The following is a 7,500-nucleotide window of genomic DNA, read 5'->3' as shown; positions in this document are numbered from 1 at the left end:
GGCCCGGCCGCCCGCGCGACGCGCCCATCCGCGCGGGCCAAATGCGCAGAACCGAGCGACCACGCCGCGGCCGCGCGCGCGCCAAGGCGCGGGAGCACGACGAAGCGCGCGCCCGAGCGGCCGATCGGCCCAGCGCGCCCGTCCTTGCGCGTCACCGGCCAACGGCCCCGCGCACGCGCGGCGCGCCCGCCCGCGCGGCGCGACCATCCGCGCTGGGCGACGGGCTCGGGCGGAAGGCCCGCCCAGGCAGGACACACCCCCTTACCTCCCCAGCGGGGCATCCTCCGAAGGCCCACCCCAAGGGCTCCAGCGAATCGAGGAGCATTGCACACGGAAACGGCCCGGACGCGAGTCCCGGTCGCACGGGGTGCGCATCCGGAACGTCCGGGACGCGCTTCCCGGGAGGGCCGATGGAGGGAGCCGAAGTGGCGCACGGCCGCCGGGCACGGACGGCCGAAGGCAGCGCCCGTGCGCCGGGAAGTCGGCAGGCGCGTGCCGGCTCCGTCGGGGACGAAATGTGCCGGGCAAGTCCGCCGCGAGGCAACGGTCCTGTGCGGAGTGGAGCGGAAGGCCCGCCGCGGCGGCAGCAGACCCCCCCTCCCTACCACCCCGGCGGGGCATCCGCCCAAAGCCCACCCCAAGCGTTCCAAAGTACCGAGGAGCGTTGCAAATGGGAACGGCCCGGACACGCGACCCGGTCGCACGGGATGCGCGTCCCGGTCGCACGGGTCGCGCGTCCCGGGAGGGCCGACGGACGAAGCCGAAGTGGCGCACGGCCGCCGCGCACGGACGGCCGGCGGCGGCGCCCGTGCGCCGGAAAGTCGTCGGGCGCGCGACGGCTCCGTCGGGGACGAACGGTGCCGGGCACGACCGCCGCGAGGCAACGGACTTGTGCGGAGGGGGGCGGAAGGCCCGCCGCGGCGGCGCCAGCCCCCCCTCCCTACCACCCCGACGGGGCATCCGCCCAAAGCCCACCCCAAGCGTTCCAAAGTACCGAGGAGCGTTGCAAACGGGAACCGCCCGGACACGCGTCCCGGTCGCACGGGATGCGCGTCCCGGTCGCACGGGTCGCGCGTCCCGGGAGGGCCGACGGAGGAAGCCGGCGCACGGCCGCCGCGCGGACGGCCGGCGGGGGCGCCCATGCGCCGGGGCCTCGGCGGGCGCGGGCCGGCTCCCTCGGGGACGAACGGTGCCGGGCCCGCCCGCCGCGAGGCGACGGACTTGTGCGGAGTGGAGCGGAAGTCCCGCCGCGGCAGCAGCAGCCCCCCCTCCCTACCACCCCGGCGGGGCATCCGCCCAAGGCCCACCCCAAGCGTTCCAAAGTACCGAGGAGCGTTGCAAACGGGAACGGCCCGGACACGCATCCCGGTCTCACGGGATGCGCGTCCCGGTCGCACGGGTCGCGCATCCCGGGAGGACCGACGGAGGAAGCCGGCGCACGGCCGCCGCGCGGACGGCCGGCGGCGGCGCCCATGCGCCGGGGCCTCGGCGGGCGCGTGCCGGCTCCCTCGGGGGCGAACGGTGCCGGGCGCGCCCGCCGCGAGGCGACGGACTTGTGCGGAGTGGAGCGGAAGTCCCGCCGCGGCAGCAGCAGCCCCCCCTCCCTACCACCCCGGCGGGGCATCCGCCCAAGGCCCACCCCAAGCGTTCCAAAGTACCGAGGAGCGTTGCAAACGGGAACGGCCCGGACACGCGTCCCGGTCTCACGGGATGCGCGTCCCGGTCGCACGGGATGCGCGTCCCGGTCGCACGGGTCGCGCATCCCGGGAGGGCCGACGGAGGAAGCCGGCGCACGGCCGCCGCGCGGACGGCCGAAGGCAGCGCCCGTGCGCCGGGAAGTCGGCAGGCGCGTGCCGGCTCCGTCGGGGACGAAATGTGCCGGGCAAGTCCGCCGCGAGGCAACAGTCCTGTGCGGAGTGGAGCGGAAGGCCCGCCGCGGCGGCAGCAGACCCCCCCTCCCTACCACCCCGGCGGGGCATCCGCCCAAAGCCCACCCCAAGCGTTCCAAAGTACCGAGGAGCGTTGCAAACGGGAACGGCCCGGACACGCGACCCGGTCGCACGGGATGCGCGTCCCGGTCGCACGGGTCGCGCGTCCCGGGAGGGCCGACGAACGAAGCCGAAGTGGCGCCCGGCCGCCGCGCACGGACGGCCGGCGGCGGCGCCCGTGCGCCGGAAAGTCGTCGGGCGCGCGACGGCTCCGTCGGGGACGAACGGTGCCGGGCACGACCGCCGCGAGGCAACGGACTTGTGCGGAGGGGGGCGGAAGGCCCGCCGCGGCGGCGCCAGCCCCCCCTCCCTACCACCCCGACGGGGCATCCGCCCAAAGCCCACCCCAAGCGTTCCAAAGTACCGAGGAGCGTTGCAAACGGGAACCGCCCGGACACGCGTCCCGGTCGCACGGGATGCGCGTCCCGGTCGCACGGGTCGCGCATCCCGGGAGGGCCGACGGAGGAAGCCGGCGCACGGCCGCCGCGCGGACGGCCGGCGGGGGCGCCCATGCGCCGGGGCCTCGGCGGGCGCGGGCCGGCTCCCTCGGGGACGAACGGTGCCGGGCCCGCCCGCCGCGAGGCGACGGACTTGTGCGGAGTGGAGCGGAAGTCCCGCCGCGGCAGCAGCAGCCCCCCCTCCCTACCACCCCGGCGGGGCATCCGCCCAAGGCCCACCCCAAGCGTTCCAAAGTACCGAGGAGCGTTGCAAACGGGAACGGCCCGGACACGCGTCCCGGTCTCACGGGATGCGCGTCCCGGTCGCACGGGTCGCGCATCCCGGGAGGGCCGACGGAGGAAGCCGGCGCACGGCCGCCGCGCGGACGGCCGGCGGCGGCGCCCATGCGCCGGGGCCTCGGCGGGCGCGTGCCGGCTCCCTCGGGGACGAACGGTGCCGGGCGCGCCCGCCGCGAGGCGACGGACTTGTGCGGAGTGGAGCGGAAGTCCCGCCGCGGCAGCAGCAGCCCCCCCTCCCTACCACCCCGGCGGGGCATCCGCCCAAGGCCCACCCCAAGCGTTCCAAAGTACCGAGGAGCGTTGCAAACGGGAACGGCCCGGACACGCGTCCCGGTCTCACGGGATGCGCGTCCCGGTCGCACGGGTCGCGCATCCCGGGAGGGCCGACGGAGGAAGCCGGCGCACGGCCGCCGCGCGGACGGCCGGCGGCGGCGCCCATGCGCCGGGGCCTCGGCGGGCGCGTGCCGGCTCCCTCGGGGACGAACGGTGCCGGGCGCGCCCGCCGCGAGGCGACGGACTTGTGCGGAGTGGAGCGGAAGTCCCGCCGCGGCAGCAGCCGCCCCCCCTCCCTACCACCCCGGCGGGGCATCCGCCCAAAGCCCACCCCAAGCGTTCCAAAGTACCGAGGAGCGTTGCAAACGGGAACGGCCCGGACACGCGTCCCGGTCGCACGGGATGCGCGTCCCGGTCGCACGGGTCGCGCGTCCCGGGAGGACAGACCGAGCAAGCCGAGGTGCCGCTCACGGCCGCCGCGAGGGACGTACGGCGCCGGCGCCCGCGCCCCGTGGCACGGCCTAGAGCGTGCCCCCCTGCCACCCCATCGGGGCATCGGCGCAAAGCCCACCGCGGGGTAGATAACCGAAGGCAACGAGGGACGGTGGATGCACATATCCGAGCAGTGGCGATAGGGCCGGAGGGAGCACCGACAGGGCCGTGAGATTTTAAAGTACCGAGGGAATTTGCAAACCGGGCCCGCCCCTCCCCCCGTCCATCGCACGCCGATCGGGGGTCCGGCGCCCCGCGGGGGGCTGCCGGCATGCGCTCCCGGTGCAGGCATCGACGAGCCGCCCGCGACCTCCACTCGGGTCCGAGCCCCCAAGCGCGGATGCCGAAACGCGCCGGCCGCGGCAGCCCCACCCCTGCCACCCCATCGGGGCATCGGCGCAAGGCCCACCCTGGGGTAGATAACCGAAGGCAACGAGGGACGGTGGATGCACATATCCGAGCAATAGCGATAGGGCCGGAGCGAAGACCGAGGGGGTCGGGGGGTTTTAATGTTCCGAGGGAAGTTGGAAACGGGGCCCGCCCGGACGCCCGTCCCTCGCACGCCGATCGGGGGTCCCGCACCCCGCGGGGGGCTGCCGGCATGCGCCCCTAGTACAAGCATCGACGAGTCGCCCGCGACCTCCACTCGGATCCGGCGGCGCACGCGCGGATGGCGAAACGCGGAGGCCGCGGCTGCAGCCCCCCTACCACCCCGTTGGCGCGTCGGCGCAAAGCCCACCCCGGGGAGGATAACCGAAGGCGACGAGGGACGATGCATGCACATATCCGAGCAAATACCGAGAGGGTCGGGGGGAAGACCGAGAGGCAAGGGGTGTTTAGAGTACCGAGGGAAGTTGCGAAAGGGGCCCGCCCGGACGCTCGCCGCTCGCAGGCGATCCGGCGGGGCGCACGGAGGGCGCCGCCCATCGCCGGAGCTTGCTCGGTCATCTCTGCCGCACGGACACGTAAGCGCCGCCGCGCAAGGTTCGGCCGGCGGGGCGGACGGTTCGCCGCCGCAGGCCTTTCCCGCAGCCGGAACGTGGGCCCGGCGTTGCGCGCCGGCGGGCCGCGCAATCCGCCGGGGCGCACGGCGGGCGCCGCCCGTCGCCGGGGCTTCGCTCGGTCATCTCGGCCGCACGGACACGTGCGCGCAGCCGCGGAAGGTTCGGCCGGCGGGGCGGACGGTTCGCCGACGCAGGCCTCTCCCGCGGCCGGAACGCGGGACCGGCGTTGCGCGCCGGCGGAAGGCGCGATCCGGCAGGGCGCACGGCGGGCGCCGCCCGGGCTTCGCTCGGTCATCTCGGCCGCACGGACACGTGCGCGCCGCCCATCGCCGGGGCTTCGCTCGGTCATCTCGGCCGCGCCGCCACGTGCGCGCCGCCGCGGAAGGCTTGGCCGGCCGGGCGGACGGTTCGCCGCCGCAGGCCTTTCCCGCAGCATGCGCCCCTTCGCCCGAACGACCGCGGGACTCCGGTACGGCCTAGCCGTCGGCCGCCCGGCTGCAAGCCGTCGGGGCCGCTCGATCCCCGTCGCGTGCCGGCCGCCGCTCGGGCCAGCCGGCCGGCTGCCGCACGTAACCTCTGACCTCATCAGCGGTCGATCCGCACCGCGCTGGTCTTCGGTGCGGACCCGTCGGGGCCGTGCCGCGCCGGCCGTCGCATCCGGTTCCGCAGGCGCCGCCCGGTTGCCTCCCGCCCTCGTGCGCTCGCGCCGGCCGGGCGACGCGGTGCCCGCGGGACTCGGGCATGGTTGAGCCGTCGGCCGCCCGGCGGCATGCCGCCGCCGCTCCGCGCCGCGTGCCGGCTGCGCTCCTCCCCGCGCCCGTCCGCGGGCGGGCCCGCCGCCGCTCGCGCCGGCCGGGCGACGCGGTGCCCGCGGGACTCGGGCATGGTTGAGCCGTCGGCCGCCCGGCGGCATGCCGCCGCCGCTCCGCGCCGCGTGCCGGCTGCGCTCCTCCCCGCGCCCGTCCGCGGGCGGGCCCGCCGCCGCTCGCGCCGGCCGGGCGACGCGGTGCCCGCGGGACTCGGGCACGGTTGAGCCGACGGCCGCCCGGCGGCATGCCGCCGCCGCTCCGCGCCGCGTGCCGGCTGCGCTCCTCCCCGCGCCCGTCCGTGGGCGGGCCCGCCGCCGCTCGGCCTAGCCCCCCGGCTGCCGCACGTAACCTGCGACCTCGTCGGCGCTGGATGCGCGTCGTGACAGTTTTCGGTGGGGCGCCGCGGAGGCGCCGGGGGCCCATGCGACGGGCCAGGGGGCGAACGGAGGGCTCGGTCAGCCCTAACAGGGGACCGGCGACAAAGGAGCGGTCGCGCAAAGCTTCGTAAGGGACCCAGACGACGGGCCTACCGATCCGAAGCACCGCGCACGGACGCGCAGCGGGCCCACGACGGGCCGACACGGAAGGCCCGCCGCCAAGGCCGCAAAACCGACAAAGGAACCCACGGGGACGCACCAGAGCGGGCAAAGCTTTCACCGAACGGGACGGGACCGAGCCCCCGCAACAGGCGAGGGCGACGGATCCGACCAAGTAAGGCCGATCCCGCTCCACGCACGCGCGGCCGCAGGAACTTCGTGAGGGACGGGACGACCGGCCGACCGAACCGAAGCGCCGCGCACGGCCGCCGCGAGGGCCGGCCGGAGGCATAGACCGAGCGCCGCGCCAGCGGAAGGAGCGTGCCGGCTCCGTCGGGGACCACCTGCGCACGGTCCGTCCGAGCGAGCCGACGGACCGGCGCGGAAGGCCCGGCGCCGAGCCCGCAAAACCGACAAAGGAACCCACAGGGACGCACCAAAGCGGCCCAAGATTTCACCGAGACGGGACCGAGCCCACGCAACATGCGATGGCGACGGATCGGACCAAGTAAGGCCGATCCAACTCCGCGCGCGCGCGGCCGCGAGCACTTCGTGAGGGACAGGAAGACCGGCCGACCGAACCGAAGCGCCGCGCACGGCCGCCACAAGGGCCGGCTGGAGGCGTAGACCGAGAGCCGCACCAGCGGAAGGAGCGTGCCGGCTCCGTCGTGGGCCAACTCCGCGGGGCCCATCCGAGCGAGCCGACGGGCCGGCGCGGAAGGCCCGGCCGAACCCGCAAAACCGACAAAGGAACCCACAGGGACGCACCAGAGCGGACAAAGATTTCACCGAACAGGACGGGACCGAGCCCACGGAACATGCGAGGGCGAAGGATCGGACCAAGTAAGGCCGATCCAACTCCGCGCGCGCGCGGCCGCGAACACTTCATGAGGGACGGGAAGACCGGCCGACCGATCCGAAGCACCGCGCACGGCCGCCGCAAGGGCCGACCGAAGGAATAGACCGAGCACCGCACCAGCGGAAGGAGCGTGCCGGCTCCGTCGTGGGCCAACTCCGCGGGGCCCATCCGAGCGAGCCGACGGGCCGGCACGGAAGGCCCGGCCGAACCCGCAAAACCGACAAAGGAACCCACAGGGACGCACCAGAGCGGACAAAGATTTCACCGAACGGGACGGGACCGAGCCCACGCAACATGCGAGGGCGAAGGATCGGACCAAGTAAGGCCGATCCAACTCCGCGCGCGCGCGGCCGCGAAAACTTCGTCAGGGACGGGACGACGGGCCGACCGATCCGAAGCGCCGTGCACGGCCGCCGCAACGGCCGGCCGGAGGCGTAGACCGAGCGCCGCGCCAGCAGAAGGAGCGTGCCGGCTCCGTCGTGGGCCCGCTGCGCGTGGCCCATCCGAGCGAGCCGACGGGCCGAATCCCTCGAGGACGAACGGTGCCGGGCACGCCCGCAGCGAGTGCCCACGGCGGGCTTGTGCGGAGTGGAGCGGAAGGCCCGCCGCGGCGGCAGCAGCCCCCCCTCCCTACCACCCCAGCGGGGCATCCGCCCAAAGCCCACCCCAAGCGTTCCAAAGTACCGAGGAGCGTTGCAAACGGGAACCGCCCGGACATGCGTCCCGGTCGCACGGGATGCGCGTCCCGGTCGCACGGGTCGCGCGTCCCGGGAGGGCCGACGGAGGAAGCCGAAGTGCCGTG

This window comes from Phoenix dactylifera, chromosome 10 (genome assembly GCF_051530095.1).
Source record: "Phoenix dactylifera cultivar Ajwa chromosome 10, Ajwa_hap1_PhDact_Kaust_v1.1, whole genome shotgun sequence".
Taxonomy (NCBI): domain Eukaryota; kingdom Viridiplantae; phylum Streptophyta; class Magnoliopsida; order Arecales; family Arecaceae; genus Phoenix; species Phoenix dactylifera.
This window is presented reverse-complemented; position numbering follows the sequence as displayed.